This window comes from Carettochelys insculpta, chromosome 23, assembly GCF_033958435.1.
Source record: "Carettochelys insculpta isolate YL-2023 chromosome 23, ASM3395843v1, whole genome shotgun sequence".
In the NCBI taxonomy this organism is placed as follows: domain Eukaryota; kingdom Metazoa; phylum Chordata; order Testudines; family Carettochelyidae; genus Carettochelys; species Carettochelys insculpta.
The window spans coordinates 5,733,081-5,758,859 of record NC_134159.1 but is presented as its reverse complement, the minus strand read 5'-3'; the positions used below and the strand labels follow the sequence as shown (position 1 = coordinate 5,758,859).

Genomic DNA, 25,779 nt, shown 5'->3' with positions numbered 1-25,779 from the left:
TCCTGCTGAGGAATGGATTCGTGCAGCTGCTAATCCTTGCATGTGCACTGAGGCATGGGGGGAACTCTGCACACACGGTGATTCACTCACCTGCTGACTGAAACACGGCTGCATGCGCACTCTGCTGCACGCCTGTCAGACATAGAATCATCGAATCCTGGGGCTGGAAGGGGCCGCATGAGGTCATCAAGTCCAGCTCCCCACCCATAGCAGGGTCAACTAGGTCATCCCAGCCAGGGCTTGGTCAAGTTGGGACTTAAAAACCTCTAGGGGTGGAGGTTCTGCCACCTCTCTAGGTAACACATTCCAGTGCTTCACCACCCTCCTGGGGAAACAGTTCTGGCAGCTCAGGCTGGCAACTGGCCCCGGCAGTGCAGGGCTCGGGTGGCTTGGGCTGGCAGGCAGGTGGCTGGTCCCAGCAATGTAGGGCTTGGGTTGCTGGACCTGGCAGCATGGGGCTTGGGCGTCTCAGGATGGCAGGTGAGTGGCCGGCCCTGGCAGCCTGGGGCTTGGGTGGGCAGCTCGGGCAGCTGGCCCATGGCTGGGACAGCTGGCTGGTAGGGAGGCAGCTGGTCCCAGCAGTGTGGGGCTCAGGCGGCTGGGCAGGCAACTGGCCTGGGCACTTGGCAGGCATGTGGGTGGCTGGCCCCGGCAGCGCGGGGCTCAAGTGGATGTCTCTGGCAACTCAGGTCTCAGGTGGGTGGGTGGTTGTCACGGTCAGTTCTGGCCACTGGCATGGGGCTCAGGCAGCTGGCCAGCTGGGACTGCACCAGGCACCTTCAAGGGGCCAAGAAAAACTATTTGTGCTTATTCTTAATTTTACACAACATTTTATATCAAGCTTTTGTGTTTATTTTACATTACTAATTGAATTTTTTGTTAAAAGGGGGGCAGATGATGGTAAAGAAGAGGTGAGGGGCAGGAGGGTTTCTCAAAAGTCAAAAGGCGGGGGGGCGTGATGCTGAAAACTTGGGGAACCACTGAGTTAAGGGGAGTGAAGAAAGCAATTTTTTTTAACAGTGTAGACATATCCATGGTTTGTTATTAAGCTATTCAGTGTGCTCTGATTGTGCTCACGGTCCACACAAATGCACAAACCTTTCTTGATACTCACCGGCTACGTCTACACTAGCCAAAAACTTCGAAATGGCCATGCAAATAGCCATTTTGAAGTTTACTAATGAAGCGCTGAAATGCATATTCAGCGCCTCATTAGCATGCGGGCGGCCGCAGCACTTCGAAATTGACGCGGCTCGTCCAGACGGGGCTCCTTTTCGAAAGGACCCCGCCTACTTCGAAGTCCCCTTATTCCCATGAGCTGATAGGAATAAGGGGAATTCGAAGTAGGTGGGGTCCTTTCGAAAAGGAGCCCGGTCGGGACGAGCCGCGTCAATTTCGAAGTGCCGCGGCCCCCCGCATGCTAATGAGGCGCTGAATATGCATTTCAGCGCTTTATTAGTAAACTTCGAAATGGCCATTTGCATGGCCATTTCGAAGTTTTTGTCTAGTGTAGACACGGCTACTAAGTCATATCTTGTGGCACTGAGTCCCAAAGGTGAATTGTGTCAGGTGTGAAAGGAGCATGGCTGGCCCCCCAGTGCTGTGTTCATTCACCGGCACATTTCAAAGCAAACCCTTCAGTCTGGGTGGCTTGTAGTCCTGGGTTTAGGGAAATCAGAAATAAATTAAAAAACAAAACAGTGTATTTTGCTAAAAAGTCATTGTGGCATCCGGGAGCCATCAGTTCCCAGTGGAACTCCAGCGGTAGCTCTTTCCCCAGCCACATCTTCTGTCTCTGGGGCCATGCCCCAGAGAAATCCCCATGAGGTCAGATGCTTTGAGTTTCCAGCTGTTTTGCACCACTGGACTGGCACAAAATAGCTAGAGACCCAAAGCCAGAGAGGTGCTCTGAAGTTCTGAGTCTGTTGCCTGAATAAATCCAGTACTGATGCAGCTGGGGGCTAAGAGCCCCAGAGAATGCACGTGCCAGCTTGCATGGCTGGAGCAGAAAATGAACACTTAGTGCTCCTTGTTAGATGCAGAGATGCAAGAGAATAACAAGGGCAAGATAGCTTTGAAGGCCAACTCCACTTCATGTGCTGAGGGCAGAGCAGAGGAGAAATGTTTGGGAAAATCAGGAAAACTGAAAAAGAAACTGGGTCCAGCAAGAGATTATTTGTCGTATCATACAAGGGGTGATGTAAAACTTCCTGTGTCTCCCTCCTAATGGTGCCAACCCAAGTGTTGAGACACCCAAAATTGCCTGGGCTGGCAGCTATTTAGGGTTTTTAAAGTGCCAGCTCTTGGAGTCATGTGATTATGAGATTCTCAGCTTTCATTAAGAAAAAAAAGTAAAGCCCAGATCTTCAAAGGGCCCCAACTCCTGTTGATGTCAGTTGGAACTTTGGGGATCTGAGCCTAAGTTTCTAGCCTAGGAGTTGGCAACCTGCAATTGCAATTGACTGGTCGATCTTGGAGCCTCAGCCAATTATGACCTCTGGCCCCATGCATCAGGGCTCAGACAGGCTAACTGCTGGCTGCAGACCTGTCTCTGTGCTCCCCTTATTGGGAGGGGAGCAGCATGTGTCTTCAAGCTGCCTATGCCAGCAGCTCCCATTGGCTGGCTTCTGGCCATTGGGAGCACTGGAGGCAGGGGGCAGCATGCAGAGATGCTGTACCCCAGCCCCAGGGTAGCACAGAGACAAGCCCTCAGTGGCATGGACCCCTGGTAGGTAAGCAACCTGTCTGACTCCTGCTGCACTGCCAGCCCAGAGATGCCTGTGATGGGTACCTGCTCCTGGCCACAGCCTGCATCTTGCACCCCTCTGTGCACATCTGTCCAAGTCCTAATCCACCTCCTAGAGCCAGCACCCCATACCCCTCCTGTGCCTAAAAACTCAGCCCGAGCCTGGAGCCCCCTCTCAGAGCCAGCACCCCAACACTCTGCCCCAGCTTGGAGCCCCCTTCCAGAGCCAGCACTCCTTCTCCACCCTCTTCTGCACCCTAACCCTCTGCCCCAGCTTGGAGCCCCTTCTCAGAGCCAGCACCCCTTCTTCACCCCATCTTGTACCCTAACACTATGCCCCAGCTTGGAATCCATTCCTGAACCCAAATTCCCCCCGACCTGGCACCCCCCATGCCTTTCTTACAAATTCAGTAAAAAGTTCAATAATTCAAGAGCCACAGTGCAAGTGAGTATGAGACAATCTTTAATAAATAATGTCGGACCCTACTTTTTGCAGCCCCTATTTTCGGAACAGCACACGCGCATATCCCACAATGCACATCACATGTTAAAGGGAGAGTTATCCAACATTTCAGAATCACATATCATTTGCTGTTTAGATATGAGTTGTTCTTTGTTGGGCTTTTAAATGTTTACTGAAATATGGAAAATAATCAGGAGGGTTTTTTTGGTTTGTTTGTTTGTTTTTAACTTTGCAATTTGGGAGACACAACGGAGTCCTTGTAGAGCTGCATGTGGTTGCAGACCCCTCTCCTAGCTTGTCCTGAAATTTACAAAGTGGTCTTAGGCACACAGAGGCTGGAGACCACAGTTTTTGCTGTTGTAGTTGCGAACAGAAGCTGGGAAATGTGGCCTCCCTACAGTAGATAAGTATCCAGAAGGCATCTTAAACAAACAAACAAAACCAAATCAATTGGTTCTTTTAATCTCATGTTTGCAGCATGGGGCGGGCGGGTTGATTTCTGATTCGTTGAATGCTCAAGGCTGGTAATTCTGCACTCTCAGGGCATCACAAAGTTTTAGTATCAGAGAGGGAGCTGTGTTAGTCTGTAGTTTCGAGAACAACAAGAAGTCTTGTGGCACCTTATAGACTAACAGATATTTTGGAGCACAATGGATTTCTGAGCTGCAATTTATTTGCAAATTTGACTCCATTAACCATGGATTAAACAGACCCTGGGAATGGCTCGCAGCTAACAAAGGCAGTTTCTGTGCTCTGGGAGCTAATATCTTCCCATTAGACTCTGACAAAGGCTCACATCCCCCTGTCTGATCTGACTTGTTTTTTCCTCTTTTGATAAGTGCTGTTGATACTGGGCCACTTCCACCTTGCTGAATAGACCTTGTCAGCCGTGATCCTCTGACCCCACTCTTTAAATACCCCTCTGAAACCACCCGCCCACTCATGCATCTGGTGAAGCGGGTCTTTGCCCGTGAACGATTATGCTTCAAAATATCTGTTAGTCCATAAGGTACCACAAGACTTCTCGTTGTTCACCAAGTTTTAGTGTATTTCAACCCAGCCTCTGGGTCATCCCAGATGTGTTTAAAACTTGCTCTCCTCTTCAGAGCGAGGTTTCCCCAGGCACCTTCTGTGCCAAACTACCCCGAGGAGAGTCCCTTGCCTGCTGCATTGAGCTTCATGAGTTTGCGTGTCATCCTCACATGGGGGATGTGCTTTTCTTCTCTGTATCGTTCCAGTTTTAGTCCATGGGCTGCCTAGGGAGCGCTGGTTAATCTCAGTGGCAGGATGGCACGATTGCTCTGTGGAAGCTAATTGGGAAGAAGCAGTGCTTTTATGTCCCCTGGCTTTTCCCAGCCACAGAGCAGATGACGGATGCACCATCGGAGAGCCTGATGAGTGAAAGGCTGCAATGTTACATGGCCTCTCAGGCTGTGTGGCTTCTGCCAGCCACAGGTAGGCACATGCTTCCCAATGAGTTGCTTCCCTAAGAAGCAAGCAGGAAGGGGATGAGACAGGAAGCTTAGAAAGGGCAGTAAGTATCTGCCAGTGGGACCTGACCGGCTGAGCAGGGGCAAAGGTGCCCTGCTAAAGTAGTTTCCATGCGGAATCTCTGTCAAACACATCAAAACACAGAACAGGTTTTGGGAAGGGTCCATCAAGATTTGTGTATTTGTGTGTCTGGCTTTTTCCCCCATCCCCCACTCTGTATTTCTGGGCTGGCTCCTTTTGTGAATGGTGCATCTGTTTCTCCTGTTTGTGTCTCTGGCTCCTGCGCTTTTACTCTCTTCCTTTTGCTCTGCTGTCTTTTTGAACCCACCATCTGTCTACCTTGTCCTGGCTGGAAGCAAGCAGCTCGCCTTGCATTCGCCGCTGTGTTTTGCACGTGTTCCCTGTGTGAGCTGCCCGGGTTGGAGGCACATTGGGTCACCTCTTTGGGGCTTTGTAAAGGTGGCGACACTCAGTTCTGCAGGCTGTCCCCACCATGGTGCTGGAGGGGCACCCCACCTCCATGCACTGTGCTAGTAGCAATGGACTTCTCCTGCTTGCTTGCTGAGCCGCTTTCCAGCTAAAAATTCACACCCCTACCCTTAAACCCTGGTAGGCTCTTTAATGCAGCCGGGCTTGAGGGGCTGAACTCTAAACAGTACCAGCTTCACTGGGCCCAGGCTAAGAAGCTGCCCCATCATCTGGGCCATGCCCCTCTGCCCCCCACTCCACCTGCATTGCAGCTCAAAGTCCCACTTGCACCTGGTCTTTTTCCCCCAAGGCTCCACCTGCTGCCCCTCCTCACCACCCTTCTCCCTGTGTGAGTGATGGGTAGGATGTTGGGGCAGAGGGGGTGTGGAGGGGCAGGTGGGGCCATGGTCTGGGTGCTAAAGCCCACAAGAGGCTCATCTGGCCCTGACTCCAATGGGTTAGGTTCTTCCATAAGATCTGCTCATGTCTCTGTGACGCATGGATCAGGGTTCCCTCTAATGCTTTCCATCAATGGGTGGAGTGAATTTTGTTGTGTGCACCAAGGTGTGTGCCGAGGTGCACCACCAATAGGAACACAGGCTGCCAGCTGTAGGCGCTCCACTAATCAGCTGAGCGGCACCTGAGTCTCTTCTGGGTGGCCGCCCAAGCGCTCCGCTTACAGGGAGCGCGGCCGTGGATTGATCTGTTGGTGTTGAGGGTCAGAGAAGAGAGGGGTGGAGGCAGGGGCATAGGAGCAGGTATGTGCTCAGAAGCAAGTTCCTGGTATTCTTGCATGCATCCATTTGGAGAGCAGCAAGTATCTGGACCAAATGTCTTTGTAGCTAAAACAATCTGCATCTCCCCCTCACCCTGTATTGTGCCTCTGCTACTGCTGTTCAGTGTGCTAACCTGCTGTGCAATGGGTACCACAGCCACGCAGTTCTCCATGTCCTGTGGCCACCCAGGACCTTTGAGTCATAAGCGTGGATCTCGCTCGGGACCTTTGCATGCGGGCGGAGAATCTCTTTGAGTGGTGGCAGGATTCGAGCTGAAAATACTCACTCACTCGAGCATCCCTGCCAACCCGTCCACTAAGACAGAGTGACAAGCAGAACATTGCAGCTTCCCGCGTGAGGCAGCACTATTTAGAGTTTTGCATGGTGTCTGTTGCGGACTGGAGCAGGGAGTCTAGAGTTCAGGCTCTAGCACAAAAATCTAAAATAAAGGTGTCTAGACAAACATCTGGAATAAAGGAATCCGGATTAAAGCGTCTAGAATAAAATCTAGCATAAAGGGACCAGGATTTCAGGGTCTAGATTAAAATACAGAATTAGAGAGGTCAGATACAGGCTTCTGGAGTAAATTCTAGAACGAAGAGGCCTGCGTCCGGTAAAGGAGTCCAGACTTGCATGATGCCTGTTGCAGGTATGGCTGAAGACCCTAAACAGAGCGGAGTTATGCAGCGAGTGGGTTCAGCCTCATTTCTCTCCCAGGGACACTGGCTTTCCTGCTAGAATCATAGAATCTGAGGGCTGGAAGGGACCTCAGGAAGTCATCGAGTCGAGCCCCCTGCCTAAAGCAGGATCAACCGCAACTAAATCATCCCAGCCAGGACTTTGTCAAGCCGGGACTTAAAAACCTCCAGGGATGGAGATTCCACCACCTCTCTAGGTTACACATTCCAGTGCTTCACCACCCTCCTGGTGAAATAGTTTTTCTAATATCCAACCTACGCTTCTCCCATTGTAACTTCAGACCATTGCTCCTTGTTGTGCCATCAGTCACTGCTGAGACCAGCCTCTCTCCAGCTTCTTTAATGCCCCCCACCCCTTCAGGAAGTTGAAGGCTGCTGTCAAATCACCCCTCACTCTTCTGCAAACTAAATAAGCCCAAATCCCTCAGCCTGTCCTCATAGGTCGTGTGCTCCAATCCCTTAATCATCCACATCCTTCATGTATTGGGGGAGGTGGCTCAGAACTGGACCCAGTGCTGCAGACGTGGCTTCACCAGTGTTGAATAAGGCTGTAGGTTGCAAAGAGGATCTAGCCCTCAAATACGGGGGAAGACCAAGATGTGGTGCTGCAATTTCAGGCAGCACCAATGGTTTCTGGGGAACCATTGCCCAGCACCATCAGCATCAGCCCTGAAGGCCTCCCTGAGCGTCATCCTTTGGTCACTCCTGAGCGCGTGGAGCTGAAGACAAAGTCAGCAGAAGGTCAGCTTGGGCCGCAAGGGCTGCTGGAAGCTGCCCGGGCACCTTTCTCGTCCTCTCCTCCCCCGTGCCATGTGTATATTTTCCTAATCACTCTGGCTGCTGATGGTTATCTGGCTTTGCAAAAGAGCGAAAGCGACTTTGTGTCAAACACTGAAAAATGACTTTTCCATCAGCCTCTCTCCCCTTGGAAAAAAAGGTGACATGTTTGGAGCATACGAATCCCTCGGCGCTCTGGCACTTTGCCTCGGCCCGTGAGCGTGTGTTTGGATTGCAAAAATGCCTCCCCAGCCCCCACTGCCAAGGTCACCCGACCACAACCCTGCCTTATCAAAGAGCCAGGAAAGCAAAACAGCCCATGAAGAGTAACACAGCCTTACTGTGGCCTGGGAGCTGCACGGGCCAGGGAGCGCGAGGGCTCCTCTCCAGCAAGGTACATCTCTGTGGAGTTGGATGGGTAGATCCCAGTGTGGATGCAAAATCTGTATGTGTATCTGCAAACATGAGCCATGGGTATCCACAAATTTGCAGGCTTCTAGATACAAAATTTGTACCTGCATCCATAGCAGCAAAACTGAGCTGGGGTATCTGCAACTTTTCAAGGTTCTAGATGCAAAATTTGTTCATGCCTCTGTATCTGTAAAAATGAGCCATGTGTATCTGCATTCTTGCAGGGTTCTTGATACGAAATTTGCATCCACACCCATAGCTGCAGAATTTACAGTCATCCGCATCTGTATCTGTGCATGTGGATACCAGGGGATTTAAGGCAGATCGCTGCAGATTTGTGGGGCTCTGTTGATAGGAACAGGCTGGAGGGTGAGTCTGGGATGAGGAATAGCCAGGAGGACAGCTGTGCTTTGACTTTGCTGAGGGAAACTTCTGTCTAGTGATCAGAGCTGGAAAGTGGCGCTCGAGCCTCCTTTTAGGCTTTGACTGCTCTGATTGCAGCTACACGTATAGATGGACTAAACTGAAGAGCTTCAGGCCCATTTTCCTGTGTTTGGCACCCACACCTGAGATGGATTTTCAAAGGTCCCACCTCTTTGGTGCGCACCTTAGGAAGGCCAATGATTGCACAAGTGCTCTACAGCCTCTGCTATGATGCTGAAATCAGGCATGCCAAAAAAAAAGCTCAGGACTCAACACGTACAGCTCTTCCCTTGATGGGATGCCAAATTCTAGCTCGAAAACTTGGCCTGTCTGCAGCTCTGGGGCCAACTCCTGCTTGGAACCAGGTGAGCTCATGGGTGCAAATCACGGCTCATTTTATACCAGTAGTGGCAGAAATCGGAGCAAATCCCATGGCAATGCTGGAGTGGGAGGAAGGTACAGTGGTTGGGCGCTATCCCAGGCTTTGGGTGGAGGGGCTCCATTCCCTGCTCTGCCATAGACCTCCTGTGTGACCTCCGACCTAGTCTCCATGAGTGTGTCTACGCTGCATTTAAACCCAGGCCTGGGTCTGTGGACTTGGAGTTTCCAAGCCTGAGGTGGAGTCTCTACTCCTGGACTTGCAATTGCTGGATCTGGGCTTCACAGCTGTGTGAACACGTTCATACTATGCAACCTATCTGACTCAGGTCTGCAGCTACAAAGCAAAATGACTGGTCTTGGACCTGGGTCACAATGGGACTTGGGCTCCACAGCGGGATCTTTGGATACTGCTTTGCTTGTGTAACTACCCACAGGCAGATTTGAAGCTGGGAGCCCTGACCTTAGCACAGGACCCTCTACAGTTTGAGCTAAAAGCCAGAAGGCTTTCGTCTAAAGCTGTCAACGCAACTCAGTCGTTTTCTCTGTAAGTGATCTGAGCGCCACTCCATGGGACAGTGACCCACACCTAGGCATGTGGGTTACACTGTCTGACCGGTGTCCGACTGATTGGCATGTGCAGTAACAGGGCTTGCTTTTAAATCTGAATCAGAACCAGGGCTTAGTGCGCAGTTTAGACATGCCCTGTTGTGTCCCTTAATTACTACTGCTGCTACTACTCCTTAACCCTTGTACTCCGAGTGGAGCATAGGTCATGCACAAGTCTCCTCCACTTCTTGGGACGAAACTTCTAGCTGACCCCAGGAGCACACCAGTTGTTGTCCTTCAGTCTCAGTAGAACTTCTCCATGTTGTCTGAGGTCTTCGTCTTTTGCATTTTCGTTGCGGGTTCCATGTGAGAGCTTGCCAGACTATGCTGGATGATGGTTTTCTGAGCATCCCCACTTTCTTCTCTTGATTTTAGTGTCAATTGGTTCTTGCCCTGCTCTGTTCCAAAGCTCCTCATTTGTGATGAAGTCTTGCCGTTAGACGTGAAGGATCATAGAGTCATAGAATCCTAGGGCTGGAAGGGACCTCACGAGGTCATCTAGTCCAGCCTCCTGCTTCAAGCATGGACGTACCTCAGGCATCTGTTTAGGAATGTCTGTAGCTTGTGATTTGAAGACTTGGCATCACAAAGAACAGATCGCAGCAGGCTCTGCAGACTCTGGCTGGGTCTACACGTGCCCCTTCCTTTCGAAAGGAGCATGTTAATGAGCAGGTTTGAAAGATGCTCATGAGGCGCTGCAACGAATATGCAGCTCCTCATTAACATAATGGTGGCCGCGGCGATTCAAAAGTGCGGCTTTTTTCGAATCGCGCGCTGCCCGTGGAGACGGGACCTTCCGAAAGGACCCTCCCCCCCAAGTTTTTGAAAGCCCTTCTTCCGATCACAGACAGGAAGAAGGGCTTTCGAAAACTGGGGAGGGTCCTTTCGGAAGGTCCCGTCTCCACAGGCGGCGCGCGATTCGAAAAGCTGCACTTTCAAATCGCTGTGGCTGCCATTATGCTAATGAGGCACTGCATATTCATTGCAGCACCTCATTAGCATCTTTCAAACCTGCTCGTTAACATGCTCCTTTCGAAAGGAAGGGGCATGTGTAGACCCAGCCTCTGAGAAAAGCGAAAGGACAGAAAAGCAGCAGTCAACAGCAGCAAAACAAGAGCAGCCAAGCTGGAAGCTCAGAGACTGTATGAGAAGCCAACAAAGAAGTTAAAAGGGTTGGAAAACGGGAGAAGAAGAACTTTGTGGAAAACCTTGTGCCTTAATTCCTTTGTGTAAAATGGAGGGAGCTGCACTGCTCTGCCTCACAGAGGGGTTGGGAGGATAAGCAGATGAAAGAACTAGGCAAATTACTTACTCTGGATCATGGCCAGTGACGTTTCTCCTGTTCTGCAGAGGTGTAGGTGAGATGACACTCGGACTTGGATTGGATTCCTGATTTACTCCGGAGCACTGGGCAAGTTGTTAAAACTTTCTATCCCTCAGCTAACTCACCTGGCAAAGGGGCTAAACCATATTTACAAGGCTCGCTTCTCAGAGTGCTTCTGAAAATGAATTACTCAATAAATCATAAAGTGCTTTGAGATCTTTGAGTTAAAGGCATTAGGAATGCAAAGGCTTATTATTATTTTACAGGCAGGGATTGTGTTTTTGTTCTGTGTTTGTACAGCGCTTAGAATAATGGCGCCCTGGTCATGCCTGAGGCTCATGGGTGGAAAGAATAAGAACTAATAAATAGAAAATCTTGAGATTCTGTGATGCTGTCAGAATCCAAACCAGGCCTTCTTGAGTGGGCAGCATGTGAATGTTTTTTAAAGCATTATCCTTCACCACCTGGCAATTCTGACTCTGCAGCCTCCTTTATTTAATCGCTCCTGTTATCAGCAACAACAACAATGTGTAATCTCACGCCGTCGGCTCCTAACATTTGTTAACAAATAGGCAAAGTTTTATCGTGCATATTGGCATAACTCGGCTCTCTGTCCCCTACCGTTTTGCAAGATAAGGCTCTACGGCTGGAGCTGTTTCGCTCTGGTTTTGTGCTGCTGCGCAGGACGGGGCCCCAGTGTGCCAGTTTCATCAGAGGCAGCTCGAGCGACAGTCACTGATTGTTTGTTTGTTTGTAAACTGGAAGGTTAGCAGCCGTCTGTGTCTGTGTGCACTCATGTGGCCTGTTCCAAGCGCTGCCTTTTTCTGCAGCAGGATGTTTCTTTCAGGAATGATAACAGCAAAGTGGGGGAAAAGGTAAATCAATGAGACAGGTGGTGGAGGGAAAATGCTGGCTGGAGGCAGCATGGGCCGCTGGGTATGGCGACGGGTTGGCATGTCAGAGATCTCTGTTCTGCACCTTATTCTGCCACTGTCACTGACCTGTTGTGTGATCTTCCTGTCCCCATTCCCCCTCCTAGCCCTTGTCCAGTTGGGCAAGGGTGGGGGAGTCGCAAAGGTGCATGGGTGCCTAACTCCCCTTGGTTTCCCTCTGTTTTGTGACTCTTGCCCTTAGCACTTCCAGCTGTGGCTGGCTCTGATGAGGTATGTACACGGCTCAGCACAGGGGTCTGCAACCTGCGGCTCCAGAGCCACATGCGGCTCTTCAAGGACTTCTTTGCGGCTCCCAACACTATAATTGCAAAATTAAAAAAAAAAAACCCTCCTGAATATTTTCAATAAACAGTGAAGGTCTAAAAAACCAGCAATGATCCCAACTCATATCTAAATAACAAATCATATGTCATCTCCAGAGGTTGGATACCTCCTCCTTTAATATGTGCAGTGCACTGTGGGATATGATACGTATCTGTGTTTTGATCATGTTGCTAATAACGTCTTGGTTTTCAAAAGGAAAAGGAAGCTTGTGACATTCCTGCTGTGAAGGGCGTCGTGCATTTTAAGAAAGAAAACTGAAATTAAATATGAAGTAAAATTGGCATAATTCAACTGGGTTCGGGAGTGAAAGTCAGGCAGACAGTGGTACAGACGTGGAAAGTGAGAAAACAGAATATGTACAAAGTTTGTGAACGTCCTGCAGTAAACGTGTCACATTATGAATCATGTGCACTGTTCTTAAAATAGGGGTTACAAAAAGTACGGTTTGTTGTTATTTATTATAAAGGACCGGCTCGAATTCACATGCGTTGTGGCTCTTAAATTGTTGAGGTTTTTTTTTTTAACCAAATTTGGAAAAAAATGGCTCTTCTTGCTGTTTTGGTTGCTGACTCCTAACTCAGCACAAGTACAAATAACGACGCACTGTCTCACCCAGGGCATGTCCGCATTGCAGATGGAGGTGCACCAGCTCAGGTTGATAGACGCATGCTAGCTCTGACCAACATAGGCTACGTCTACACTAGCCAAAAACTTCAAAATGGCCATACAAATGGCCATTTCGAAGTTTACTAATGAAGTGCTGAAATGCATATTCAGCGCCTCATTAGCATGCGGGCGGCCACGGCACTTCAAAATTGACGCGGCTCGTCCAGACGGGCTCCTTTTCGAAAGGACCCCGCCTACTTCGAAGTCCCCTTATTCCTATCAGCTCATAGGAATAAGGGGACTTCGAAGTAGGTGGGGTCCTTTCGAAAAGGAGCCCCGTCAGGACAAGCCGCGTGGCGGCGAGCCGTGTCAATTTCGAAGTGCCGCAGCAGCCTGCATTCTAAAGAGGCGCTGAAGATGTATTTCAGCTCTTCATTAGTAAACTTCGAAATGGGCATTTGCATGGCCATTTCGAAGTTTTTGGCTGGTGTAGACACGGCCTTAGTGTGCTAAAAACAAAAGCATGGCTGTGGTGGTGTGAGCAGCTAGCAGCCCTGAGGACTCTATATACATGTTCAGGTAGCTAACTCCTTCTGCCACTGGCATTGCGTGGTTACTCTTCCATTTTCAGCATGCTAGCTCCATCAGTGCCAGCTGGAGAGGACACCTTCAGCTCTGGTGTGGATGGACCCTTAAACCTTGTCTACACTAGGGATTTTGGCAAACAGTAACTACCACTGGTTTAGCTGTAGCTGTGAATATGGTTAGTGGAGGTAGTAGTAGTAAGTTTCATCCACTCCTATGTCTTGGTGCTTAGGCCCCTGATGAGCATTTGCCAGTGTCCCCTGTCCTGGGAGATATTTTTCAGTTCTGATCAAATGTATCCTGTCTGTTTAGGGTCTGCCTGCAGGCCTCTACACCCCGTATTTCGTGGGCACCCTCTTTCCTTTCTCCTTGTGGGCTCCAACTTAAGGCTTGCCTGGTGGTGATGGTGGCTGGTTTTCTAAGCGTACGTCCAATCCATCACCATCTTCTCTTCCTGATTTCGTCTTTGGCGGGAAGTTGGTGAGTCTGTTGCCGCAGGTCTTGGTTGGTGGTGGTGTGGTAGTGGAAAGGGGGATAATTGCCGTTTGCAGCCGTTGAAAGGGCAGAGTCCACAGCACCAGACTGAAAGGCAACTCATGGCAGCGATGCCTATATACGCTAGGCTGACAGTGCCACTGCTGACGTCAGCTGACAAAGCCTTATGCTAGGCTTATAAAGGTACACTGGTGGAATTAATCCAGGAGATGGCCTAGAACATCCCTCTTAATAGTCATCCCTAGCTCATGTAGACCTGCCTTCATCAGTAGATGCAAAAGAGCTTTACAAAGGAGATCGATGTTGTGACCACTATTTTACAGACAGGAAATCAAGGCACAGCGTGGCAAAGTGACTTGCCCAAGGTCACTCTGCAGGCCAGTGGCAGACCTGAGAATGGAAACCAGGTCTCCTGAATCTTAGTCTCGTGCTGTTCCTGCGGAGGCCTGCTGCTTCCTGTAGTGTCCTCTCCTGCAAAGTAACGAAACCCCTTTCTCCTGGGCGCAGCCGGTGCGAGAGGAGCATCAAGCACCAACATTTAGCAAATTCATTTGTTTGGAGCAGGTCAAAGTTCATGGGTTGGATCATTTAGATCGTGGATTCGGCATCACTTTCCCAACAATCATTAGGGAGGCTCTTCTTGGTGGCGTGTTTTCTTTGCTCTGCGCTGGATTTCTTCCACAAGTTTGGTGAGATAGTTTATTAGGTGAGCTTTCGTGGGACAGACCCACTTCTTCAGACCATAGCCAGACCAGTCTAGTGGGTCTGTCCCACGAAAGCTCACCTAATAAACTATTTTGCTAGTCTTTAAAGTGCTACTTGACTGCTTTTTGTTTCGATAGTGTATAGACTAGCGCGGCTTCCTCTTTGTTACTAAGTTCGGTGAGGTGTAACTGTGAGCAGCTGAGATAGAGCGAGCAGCGTTGTAACTTTGTACCCATGCCATGTGCCTTCTGATTCATGCCAAGCCAAAAGAGCCAGCGGCGGAGTCTGTTCCGTTGGTGGAGTTTTACAGGATGCTTTTACAGGTGAGGTAGCTGGAAGGGCAAGGAAATGAATCTCTTCAGCATTAATCTCGATTTCACACTCCCATGCTGCTGCGCTGGAAGAGGCATGTTTTACTTTGGTTCATTGCAACAGATATATACGGTGGGTCTGTTTTGTTGTGGTGGTTTTTTTCCCCAGTCGTCCATCTGAGCTGAAGCCAAAATGCCTGAAGGGGCGTGGGGAGAGTTGATCATGGGTCGGACAGGTAACTTGGCAACTGTCTGCAGGGCCTGAGAGAGTAACGAGGGGAACTAATGAGTGTTCATCGCCTGTACCAGCTTTCTGATTACAGTAAACCCTCGACTTACACAGCTTCAGGTTGCACATCACTTGCTTTAACGTGAGTTAAGCACAACTTGATGCTGCTCTGTGGCCCCTTCTGCTTTCCTTCTCCCAGCCACACGGCTGACAGCTGTGCCACTGGGGAAAGGCAGGGAGAAGCATCCAGGAAACTGCTGGTGGGCTGTTCAGTTTCCCAGGTCAAGCTGGGAACCAAGTGGCAGCCTGGTTCCCATCTCCCCTCCGACTTGTGCAAAAAATTTGAGTTACGTGGAGGTTTCAGGAACACAGCGCCCATGTAACTAAAGAGTTTACTGTACTAACCTATTTCTGTAGCTCTTGAGCATGCGCCTGCGTGCATGGCCCTCCCATTCCTCTTCTGGTTTTCCATTCTCTGTGGACACTTAGCTTCCTTGCTTAAATATAATTAAAACTACAGGTTGGACATCTCTAATCTAGCACCCTTGGGATCTGACCAGTGCTGGATGAGAGAATTTGCCTGCCTATGGGAGCTCAATATTGTCTAGCAGCCATACCAACAGCACAGAGCCCTGAGAGCCAGGACTGGTGACTGTAAACAAACTTAATGGGACCCCAGGAAAGTTGGCCACACCCATGATAAGTGGTCATCCAGCTCACTAAAATCATGCCGGATTACGGAAGTTGCCAGACAAGAGAGTGCAGGACGAGAGAAGTCCAACCTGTATTAGAAACAGAGCATCAAGCTGTGGCTCTTAATTACAATGCATAACCTCACTTCAAATACGTAACATTTCCAAAGAACTTTGCAAACTAGCTTGTCTGTTTTAGGTATTGCTGAAGATCCCATCACCTCTTCTCTAAAAGCCCAGGTTTATCCCTCAGGCCCTGCCCCACTGCTTTGAAGGGCTGTCTCCATTTTATAGAGACGGAAAGCAAGGCATGGAGAGGCTAATTTTCATTCTCTGTTTTTCAGTCCTCAGCTTCAGGCATTGCAAGCCAGGCTCTCAAGAACTGGGCAATCCCAAATCAGTTATGACTTGAACAGGTTGGCCTTGGTGGCTTGCCAAGAGAGTGCCTGAGCACTGGATGAGGTCTGCCAGGGTTTAGAGGTCTATGCTGCCTCCCTTTTGCAGTATAAATATGGGTACAATGTGTATTTCTTATGGAATCACACAGTTGCATATTTTGCAAATGCCATGAGCATCGTGTTCTATTTCAGTGCTTTACTGGTGACAAGCACCTGCCAAGGACAGAGAGTGGAATCGATTTGCCCAGTGAGTTCTACTCTGGGGCTCAGGTATCTACCCCCCCTGGCTCCTTTCCAGTCCTCTTCACATTTCCCACTTGACACTTCCATTTAAAGAACTATTGATATTTCTTGTAGCACAGATTTGGTGCATTCTCCGTGTCGCATTCTCACGGCGATACAATGGCTACAAATACCCCTTACAAAAATGAAGCTCTCTGCAGTCTTCTGTGTTTGTGAAAGATGTGGGAGATGTAATCAGGCTGTCGACTGGTAAATTGGTACCTATCGCTCACTGGTTTGGGGAGAAGGCACGCAGAGTCAATGTCCTGGTCCCTGCCCCTCTCTAGCAGTGACTGGAATTGATTTGCAGGCGGCAGCAGTTTGGCTGCCTCTGTGCGATGAGCTACCTGTCTTGCTCAAGTGTCCGCATCGTCGCGTGGCTGAGTCAGGCCCCACTGCGCAATGTGGATGGGCGGCACCTAGTGATTGACCAACGCTGCCCCCAGAAAGTCAACAGCCTACACAGATAACGCTGACAAGGGGCTCACCATTCTCCCTGCTTTACAACTGGAGGACTAAGAGCCAGATGGGGGAGAGCCCAGATTCACAGGCACGTAAGCACCTAACCACCCCACTCCTAGATGCAGGCGCCCCCTGCGATTCCCAGAACTCTTGCCAAACACTGTAAGTGGCCAAAGTTGCCAGGCACCTACATTTTCAAGGTAAAAGTTCCCTTGATGCCAAAGTTTCAGTCTCAGGTGGCCCCATTCAAAATCTGGCTAAGATGGCAGGGGAGCGGTACCCACCTTTTGCGCTTTAGTCGGGTCGTTAGGGCTCTCCCTTAGGTGGGAGGCGACCGCGGCTCAATTCCTCCTCGGCTAGAGGGAGACAAGCTTTGTGGAGGCATCTTCCACCTCTCAGGGTGTTTTGATGTTGCCGGGAAGGGGCACCGGTCTCTCCTGTTGCAGCAGCTCTGGCAGGGATAGGTAACTCGAGTCGGTGGAGAAGACGGTATCCCGCCACGGGGTGGAACTACTGACTGTCCTCTGACTCAATGCATTTGTAGCTGTTCCACTGCATTAGAAGAAGGTGGCCTCGCCACTGCCTCCCCTGGCTGTGTTGTGGGAGGAGAGGCAGGCTCCTAACTTGCTCTTGTGAGGGGCTATCTGGGCGTCCATCATCAAGAGAGGGACCAAGCTCAGCTTGCACCCCTCTGGTGGGCATCTTCCATTGGCTGGCTTGGGCGGGGCCCTGTCTGCTGTCGTGAACCGCTGTCAGAGACGTCATCTCTCCCCGTCCATTGGCTGGAGATCGTTGGCCACCTCTGTCTGGCTCTCTGAGACCTTGTGCACTCCTGCGATTTTCTAGGTGCCTACGAGTTGGGTGCAGTGATATGGAGCCTGTGGCGACACTGAATACCAGTGTGAACCAGGGCCCAAGTGACTTGCCCATGATCCCACCGAGCTGGGAACTGAACCCAGGCTTTTAATCTCAGCCCTTTGCCCTCAGCAGAGTCTAATGATCTCTCCGCTGGAATGGGGGTTAGGAAACAGTGAGAGAAATCCTGGCCCCATGAAAACTCCCTTTGACGTAACTGGAGTGGGTGATTCACCTTGGATTCTTGCCCAGCTTTGCCCCCCGCCCAGCTGGGTGACATCAAACAACTTGCTTCCCCTCTCGTGCCTCAGTTTCTACACCTGTAAAATGGCAAGAGTGATACTGACCTTCTTTATAACATGCTTTGAGGTCCGTGGAGGGAAAATGTACTATTAACCCTTCCTCCCACTGGACGTTTTTGCTAGCTGTAGAGAGGCCATTTCTCCCCTCCTCCCCACCAGATCTCACTTCCATGTCAGAGCCAGGGGAGAGGAGACATAGAACAGTGGCTGGAGCACTGTCCTGTAGGACCCCTGTTCCCTCCTTACTCTGCCACAGACTTCCTGTGCAACAAGTGATTTGGTCATGTCCTTTAAACTTTCCATGCCTCAGTTTCCCACCTGTGAAACACACTGGGATGGTGGAAGGAGAGACATTGTCAGATGCTCAGCTACTACATTGATGGGGCCAGAGAAATATCTAAGACAGATAGCTAGAGCTTGCCAGGAGCCGTGGAGGGAAGCTGCCTGCTCTTTAGCTAAATAAGGACTCTGGTTTCCAGGGCTGTCAATCTAACCTTTTTCACCGGCACTAGGAATACAAAAAAATGAAATGAAATCAGGCGACCTCCTGACCTCTCCTCGGCAATGTTCCTGCAAACTGTTTGCAGCAATCAATGTGAGGAAGTTAGATGGGAAAACGAAACAGAATAAAATAGTCATTCAGTGACAAGCAAGTATTTATAACAGCTCGAATGCAGTGCTCTGATTCCTATCTCTGGCATGTGCTCATTGAATAAAGCATTACCAGGAAGCAGGGATTGCAGTGCCAGTTGTCTGAGCAGGGAGAGAGGCTTCCACCCGAGTGCTGCTAGGAAGATACGGGGGCATTGTCTTGACAAATTTGAAGCCAAGGGGTCAGCAGCACTACAAAAGAACAGTCATACTGGGTCAGATCAAAGCTCCATCTAGCCCAGCGTCCTGTCTTCTGACAGGGGCCAGCGCCAGGAGCCTCAGAGGGAATGAACAGAACAGGGAGTTACCAAGTGATGAGTCCCTTTCCCCCCAGGCCCCACTTCCAGCAAATCCAACCCCTGTCTCCATCAGCCTGTGCTGGCTGCTGCGGGCAAACCGGGGAGAGGGATTGCTTAGTTCCAGCCTTGCGTAGCACTCAGCATAGGCTGGCAGCAACAGCACCTGCAGCACCGGTTTCCAGGGGGTGGTCACGGCGCTCCGCTTTGTGGCTGGGCCAGGGGTCGGCAACCAAAAGAGCAACAAGAGCCTTTTTTCAAATTCGGTTAAAAACTCAATAATTCAAGAGGCGCAGTGCATGTGAATACGAGACGGTCCTTAATAAAGAGCATCAGAGCCGCACTTTTTGTAACCCCTATTTTAAGAACAGCACGAACACAATGATTCGTAATGCAACACATTTTTACTGCAGGACATTCACAAACTCCTTACACGTTCTGTTTCCTCACACTTTATGTGTGTGTTTGTGCCACTGCCTTCCTGACTTTCACCGACTTTTATTACGCCAATTTTACTTCACATTTAATTTCGGTTTTCTTTCTTAAAGTGCGTGTTGCCCTTCGCAGCCGGAACACCAGGAGCTTCCTTTGGAAAATCAAGACTTTATTAGCAACATGATCAAAACACAGATACAGTATCGTACCCACAATGCACTGCACATATTAAAGGGGGAGTTACCCAACTGTTCGAGATCACCTCTGATTTGCTATTGAGATACGAATTGGGATCATTGTCGGTCTTTTAGACCTTCGCTGTTTATGAAAAATATTCAGAAGGTTTTTTTTTTCTTTGCAATTTTTGCTTTGGGAGCCACAAAGAAGTCCTTTAAAGAGATGCACGTGGCTTCAGAGTCACAGGTGGTAGACCCTGGGGTGTGTGCATGTGGCCACAGGTTTCCCCATTCTCATGCAGCAACTCACTGCATTGCCAGCAAGTCACCCAGGCATATGCTCCAAGAGCAAACCAAGGAAATGGGGTTGCAAGCAATGAGTTGATTGCTCTGTGTATCCGTAACGTGTTTTCCCCAAGGTGTGCTTGCACAGCTGTTAGATCCACTCCCTTTCTCTCCAGCATTCTCCTTCCATGTGCTGCTTTGGCAGGCGGCTTTGGTTTTTTAAATGTGTCTTATCTTCTGCATTTCCCCACCCTGCAACCTGCTGGACCCTAGAAACATTCCTCTTCTGGAGGAACCTGCAATCAGCGTGTGGGCGTGGGATTACATTCCTGCCACTTGTCTCAGGAAAGAAAATGATGGGGAACAGGGGAGCCCAGCAGTGAAGGAATGGTCCATCTCTTGCATGTTTGTATCTAGCCTTGAAAGCTGGAAAAGGTCGGTAAATGTTAATTTCGCCGTACACAGACGGACAAAAAAGTATTCTTCATCAGCCTATTTTCTTATCTCCAAATACCATTGTTTTAGTTTTATTGATGTTCATAATCAGTCCAAACTGCTTCCCTTCTTCGTTTTGCACCTTCATTGTTCTTGCTAGCTTCTCCTCATCTTCCTCAATGATAATTATATCATGTGCAAACCTCAAGTTGATAATTCTTTTCCCATGCACAGATATCCCTTCTACCTGTTCCTTGATCTTGTCCATTGCTCTCTCCAGACGTGCGATGAAGATACTTGACGATATTGGATCTCCTTGTCTCATACCTGTACTTGTTTTAAACCAACTTCCCAACTCCACACATGTTCTCACTGCTGCCTCTGCGTCGGTATCTCTCCATCTCCTTCCGAAGCAGCGCTAATTTTCCAGATGCCCACAGTGTTTGAACATTCCACGTTCCAATGGATAGCATATGTGTTAACTGTAATTTTCTTTTGGTAGCCAACTTATCGACCCAACCCTGATCGCTTGATTGGTATCACGGACCTTGTTTATCTGGGCGACGGTCAGTTTCCTGGCTGCTTCTCCCTGCTTTCCGCACCCGTGTGGCTGTCAGTGGAACTGGGGAAGGCAGGGGGAAGGGGCTACAGAGTAGCTTTGGGTTGTGCTTAACTCTCATTAAAATGAGAAACACACAACTTGAAGCTGTGTATTTTGAGGGTTTAGTGTATTGTGAAAAGATATTTATTGTTCAGGCTGACTAGCCATACTCAACCAGGCAAATAACCACACGCGGCTAGTGGTTGTTGTGTTAGACACCGCAGCTTTGAGGGGTCTCCAATGGGCACCCCAACATTTCTCTCTAATCACTGTTTGGGAATGTGGGCCAGACGGCTTAGCTGACAAGTTTGAGCAGGGAATGGGATGCGATGCTGGGGCCTGATCCTGCAAATCCCAACTCCCAGTCCCTTCCTGCTGCCAAAAAGAAAAGCGAAGAAGGGAGGGGAAAAGGGACCTGGGGAAAACGAGAGGCACAGGAGAACAGGGAACAGCGGTGTGCCACTGGCTGATCTGTGGCGCTGCTCAGCGTAACGTTCTAGGAACGTTTAACATCAAAGGAGAGATTTATCTTCAGTACTCTCCCTGCGCGTCTGTCTCTAATTCTTAAATATTGCTGGTTATTTTACTAAACGTCTCCTAATAGGAGCGCCATAAATGTTGTCACAGATACAGGAGGGAGAGTGATGGAGATATTCAGAATAATGAAGCGTGGAGTAAAGAAGGATCAGTCGCTCATCTGTTCACCCAGCCTCATGCTGCCAGGTTGCTGAGTGAGGAAGGCAGGTGGGGACTGCTCCTTGGAACGGGTTGGCAGCACAGGCAGAACTGACAAAACAGGGGGTACATCTTAGCACACCCTTTTTAATGAATCTGTGGGATTCACGCCTGCGAGGACCGGAGTGGAGCAATTTAGAGGACTTGGAAGTGTTTCTGGAGTGATGGAGACAGGGATAATTAGGGCGAGTCCAGCAGTGTTGCTGAGGGGAGGTTGGTTAGTGCTGGAAGGGTGTGGAGGGGTCAAAGGTTTCATATTTCGGGACATGGGTTTAGTGTGTGTGTGTGTGGAAGGGGTCCGGATTGAAGTACCCCATCTCCCCCCATGCCCCCGATAAAGATCCACTGCTGCAACACCTGAGTGTGTGTGCTTGTGAGGGTGCCAGTTTCCCGAGACCCCAGGTGTAGGGTCCCCTCCATGGATCACCACCTTGTCGTCGTGGAGAGTCTTGCATGTTTCAGTGACCCTAAGAGCGATGCTCCCTGGAGCCAAGTACACCCTTACGGTCACCCGTGGCAGAACAGCCAAGGCTCAGGCCGAGTGTGATCTAAGAAGTCCCCAAGGGCAGAGCAGCTGGAGGATCACTGCACCATGGCCGTGGAACCTGCTGTGTAGTGTTATAACGGCTGCAAAGGTGCATGAAGGCTGCAGTTTGCAGAGGATTTCCAATCCTCGTGGTGTCAATGCCATTGTTTTCCAGCTCTCTCCATCAAAGACAATGTGGTGACGATTGTGCACCTGTCTCTCCTTTTTAAAATCTGTCTCGCACAGGCGTCTTCCAGGAGCCCCTGGAAGAGGATCGTACTCGGCACAGAGCGATTGCCCATCAGCTGAAGGTCGCTGGGGGAGGCAGGGCTTGGCCACAGTAGCCAGATTAGAAGAGAAGCAGCAGAGGGTGGTGCTGGCCAGGGACGTGGTTGACTCAGGGTTGAGTCCACGCTCTGACACAGGCTTCCTGTGTGTTCTTGGGCAAGTTACTTAGAGCTTGTAAAAACAATGAGAAGTCCTGTGGCACCTTGTAGACCAACAGATATTTTGGAGCATAAGATTTCGTGGGGAAAGACCTGCTTCATCAGATGCATGAGTCGTTGCCCATGAAAGCTGATGCTCCAAAATATCTGTTAGTCTATAAGGTGCCACAGGACTTCTTGTTGTTTTTGAAGACACAAACGAACACGGCTGCCTCTCTAATTCTTAGGGCTGGTATTCACTACTAACCCTCTGTGTTTCTGACCTGGGCATAAGCAGGACCCTGTTGGAAAAACTGTGTCTCGTAGGCCCTGCAGCTTCACTGTGAGGTACCCTCAGCCAGGCAGCCCCGGAAAACAGCAAGTTTACTAAAAACTTTGTCCTCACTGGGTAGGTCTTGGGCATTAGTGATTGCACTCTCAGCAAGTTTGCAGACGATGCTAAGTAGGGGGAGAGGCAGATACATTGGAGGGTAGGCATAGGACCCAGAGTGACCTGCATAAATTGGAGGATTGGGCCAAAAGAAGTCTGATGCAGTTCAGCAAGGATTAGTGCAGAGTCCTGCACTTGGGGTGGAAGAATCCTAAGCATTATTGTAGGCTGGGGACTGACTGGCTAAGCAGCAGTACAGCAGAAAGGGTCCTAGGAGTTATGGTGGATGAAAGGCTGGATATGAGTAAACAGTGTGCCCTTGTAGCCAAGAAGGCCAATGGCATATTGGGGTACATTAGGAGGAGCACTGCAAGCAGATCTAGATAAATTATTATTCCCCTGTATTCAGCACGGGTGAGGACACATCTGAAATACTGTGTCCAGTTTTGGGCCCCCAGTATAGAAAGGATGTGGATGTGCTGGAGCAGGTTCAGCCGAGGGCAACAAAAATGATTAAGGGGCTGGAGCACATGACCTATGAGGAGAGGCTGAGGGATTTGGGCTTATTCAGTTTACAGAAGAGAAGACCAGGGTGATTTAATAGCAGCCTTCAACTTCCTGAAGGGGAGCTCTAAAGAGGATGGAGAGAAATTGTTCTCAGTGGTGACAGACGGCAGAACAAGGGGTAATGATCTGAAGTTGCAGAAGGAGAGGAGTGAGTTAGATATAAGGAAAAACTATTTCCCCAGGCGGGGGGTGAAACAGTGGACTGTGTTACCTGGAGAGGTGGTGGAATCTCCATCCCTCCAGGTTTTTAAGTCCCAGCTTGACAAGGTCCTGGCTGGGATGGTTTAGTTGGGGTTGATCCTGCTTGAAGGATTGGGGGCTGGACTTGATGACCTCCTGAGGCCCTCCCAGCCCAAGGATCCTATAATTCCAAGGGAGCCAGTGCTGCTTTGCTGGCAGTGCAGGCAGGCCCTGACTCTCCTGTGGCCTCCAAGCCTGCAGTGCCCAGTGCTTCACTCGACTGAGTCACTAGCATTAGCTCCGTTTTACAAATGGGGAAACTGAGACACGGAGTGAGACAAGAGGTCTACTCTAGCCAAGTAGTTAACAGGATCCTCTTACCTGAGATGTAGCAGCTTGGGCAAAATAAACTGGAGGCCCTGCAAATCAGTACAGGTTGAACCTTTCTAGTCCTGTACTCTCTCCTCCAGCAACACCTGTATTCCAGCATGATTTTAGTTAGCTGCACGACCACTTGTCATGGGTGTGGTCAACTTTCCTGTGGTCCCATAAAATTTGTTTCCAGCCCTCAGTCCTGGCTCTCGGTGTTAGGTGCTGTTGTTTAGCTGTAACTTACCCCTCAGTATCCTCTAAGAACCCAGTAAGCTATGGAAGGGTTGGTTACGTGCAAGAACATATTGACCTCCAGTGGTGCGGCAAATTCTCTGGTTCAGCACTGGTCAGGTCCCGAGGGTGCTGGATGAGAGAGGGTCAACCTGTAATCACTTTTGGAAAAATTGGCCAAAGATCTCCTAACAAATCCCTGGCAGGGGCAGGTCTAGAACCCAACCCAGTTGGTTCCCAGGGTATTGCATAAAATTAAGCCAAAGCAATGCTTCTGCTTAATTGCTTACGCACTGGTGCAATGGAATGGAGGTGAATTGTGTTTCCTTTGCAGCTTGCTCACTACTCTAGACTGCCAGTCCTGGAAAACTATGTGACTCCTAATTCCATGACCTGAGCATCTCCAGCAGATCATGGTGGTAGCTGTAGGAGTTCTGGAGGCACAGAGGGCCAGTAAGCACACCCAGATATCCTGGCTCTCCCCATGTCCAGTTTAGCTCTCTTAGCTTTATTCCCATTGCATGTTGGATTGGCAAGGGAAGCCAGAGGAGGCTAGTGTGAGAGCCACTCTAGAAAGTCCTGGTGACCCTGCAGTGTTTCAGTAGCCTCAGGTTGCTTGTGGTCCTGAAAAATCGCAGGTGCTGTAGAGAGCTTGGAAAAGCAAGGAGGTCTCTGTTTTACCAATAAACAATGTGCTGTCTCATGAAGTGCCAGGGTGGGTGTTGTGGGAGCCTCTGGATCTTTTCCCATCCCCTGGCAGATTGCTTGTTTGATCTGGAAGATTTTGCTGTCAGGGCCAATTAGTAGCAGCTGTTATACACAAGCCTGTCTGCTTCCCTACCCTGCAGCTTCACCATGCTGCTTCGCTGCTCCCTGGGCTGGTGGGAGGGTGTGGCTGCCACACTCAGAAGAAGAAAGTGCCTGTTTGTAGTCCCCAAGCACTGATTAATTTCAAAGGCTGACTTCTGTTTGTTCATTGAATGTTTTGTTAACTCCTTCTGCCTCTCCCTGGTTGGGAGCCTAAGCAGATCAGCTCCTGTCTCTCTTCCCATTATGTCTCCATTTCTCTTACTTAGTTTTAATCCTTTGGCAATGTATTTAACTCTACATTTCACGGTAGGGTTTCATTCAAGTGGGTGTGCCCCTCTCCTAATTATATTCATGGAAACCATGTGGTGGTTCTCTCCCTTGAGTATGTTCTGGTGAGACGCTCCTTTATGGGAGTGCCTGCAGGTTGAATCTCTCTAATCTGAAACTCTCTCCTCCAGCAACATCTGTATTCCAGCATGATTTTAGTTGGCTGGATGACCACTTGTCATGCATGTGGCCAACTTTCCTGTGGTCCCGTAAAGTTTGTTTGTAGCCGTCGGTCCTGGCTCTCTGTGCTGCTGTTCAGTTGTAATTTACACCTAAATGTCTTCTAAGAGCCCAGTAAGCAGTGGAAGTGTTGGTAATCTGCTATATAATAGTGATCTCCTGTAGTCTGGGAAATTCTCTCATTCAGCACCAGTCAGGTCCGGAGGGTACCGGTGGAGAGGGGTTCAACTTGTAGGTGTTGTTCCTTTGGTAGCTGTCAGCTTAGTTTTGTAACTCTGGAATGTGCAAGCTGTGGAACTCACTGCTGCATGACTTGAATAACTCCGATGCAAGACAACACAAGTTGTCAAAGGGCCCCAGGAACTTTTTCCCCCCAAAGGCATCGTGTCTCGC

At 49.7% G+C, this 25,779-nt stretch overlaps 1 protein-coding gene and 1 non-coding gene across 3 annotated transcripts in view; one reads left to right on the top strand and one right to left on the bottom strand.

Annotated features, from left to right (window-relative positions):
• IGSF21 (immunoglobin superfamily member 21) overlaps positions 1-25,779 on the top strand; it is a 283,680-nt gene that overhangs the window by 92,354 nt on the left and 165,547 nt on the right. The window lies entirely within an intron of this gene.
• On the bottom strand, positions 4,371-4,476 carry LOC142001101 (U6 spliceosomal RNA). The gene has a single exon (XR_012642396.1). It is a non-coding gene; the product is annotated as a U6 spliceosomal RNA (small nuclear RNA).